This window comes from Orycteropus afer, unplaced genomic scaffold, assembly GCF_000298275.1.
Source record: "Orycteropus afer afer isolate SDZICR_OR568_19922 unplaced genomic scaffold, OryAfe1.0 scaffold00152, whole genome shotgun sequence".
Lineage (NCBI taxonomy): Eukaryota > Metazoa > Chordata > Mammalia > Tubulidentata > Orycteropodidae > Orycteropus > Orycteropus afer.
This window is the reverse complement of record NW_006921739.1, coordinates 3,937,928-3,939,072: the sequence shown is the minus strand read 5'-3', so window position 1 is coordinate 3,939,072 and position 1,145 is coordinate 3,937,928. Positions and strand designations below refer to the sequence as shown.

Sequence of the window (1,145 nt, the reverse complement as noted above, 5' to 3'; positions counted from 1 at the left end):
CTAAAGGGAGTCCTTTGAACAGAGAACCAAAAATAGCAAATAACAACTGACCATCAATACACAAGATGACATAACTCAGAAACCACAGCTATGGACATATCCAAAGTAAAATGAGTTTACAAGATTGTAAACAGGGAACCAGAGACATCAATTGGCAAGTGAGGACAACTACAAGCAAAAAGAGGCAAAAGACCGTGTAGTTACAGAACTTCTAAATGGTGAGGAAGTTAAGAGAGTTCCAAGATAGAATGGAATGTTCTTAACTCGGGGAGAAAATTAGAAATCATAGGTTAACCTCAAAGAAAAAAGATAAACCTTCACATAACAATAAAAAGAGGACAAGCACAAATATTCAACATATACTAAAATAACAGCAACAAAGGAAATGATAACATGATGAACTTGGAGGGCATTATGCTGAGTAAAATAAGTCAATCACAAAAGGACAAATATTGTTTTAGTCCATTATTGTAAAAGTCAAGGAAATGTTTATCTATGGAAGGACATGTTCTTTGTTGGTTACCAGGGGTGGGAGGTGAAGGGAGGGAACACTGTTAGATAGATAGAGATAAGTATTGATTTGGGTGAAGAGAAAGGCAATGTACCAAATGTGAGTGGTCATTATAGTGGCATTGAGGAAGAGAAAGACATAGAGAGGTACATGGGAGGTACAGACAACAAAGATGAACCCTTTTACACATAAATTACGGCATTGTCAGTGAAGGCAAACATGGGTATATTGGTAGATAGATGGGTGGACAGGCTGAACAAGTAGGTATCTCTATGAAGTGTGGAGTGTATCAAGAACATGTACAGGGTTGGCAGACAATAGTCCTATAAGTTTATGTGTATGATATGAATTCCCAGGTTTATAGTAGAGCTGACAATGGGCAAGGTTGTAGTCATTGCTTGGTCACAGCCAGCTACCAAGAGGGACTGAGTAGTTGAACCTGTGGGATTGGGACCATAGTTGTAGGGAACATCAAGCTCAATTGGCATAACATACTACACAAAACATTGTTCCACCTCCTACTTTGGTGAGTAGTGACTGGGATCTTCAAAGCTTGCAAGCTGCCATCTAGATGCAACGATGGATCTCTCCTCATCCAGAGCAAAGAAGAATGAAGAAAACCAAAATTCATGGA

The 1,145-nt window shown here is 38.9% G+C and overlaps 1 protein-coding gene across 1 annotated transcript in view; it reads right to left on the bottom strand.

Moving 5' to 3' along the window:
* Positions 1-1,145, bottom strand: part of CLCA1 (chloride channel accessory 1) — a 37,621-nt gene that overhangs the window by 1,637 nt on the left and 34,839 nt on the right. The gene's annotated exons all lie outside the window — the stretch shown is intronic.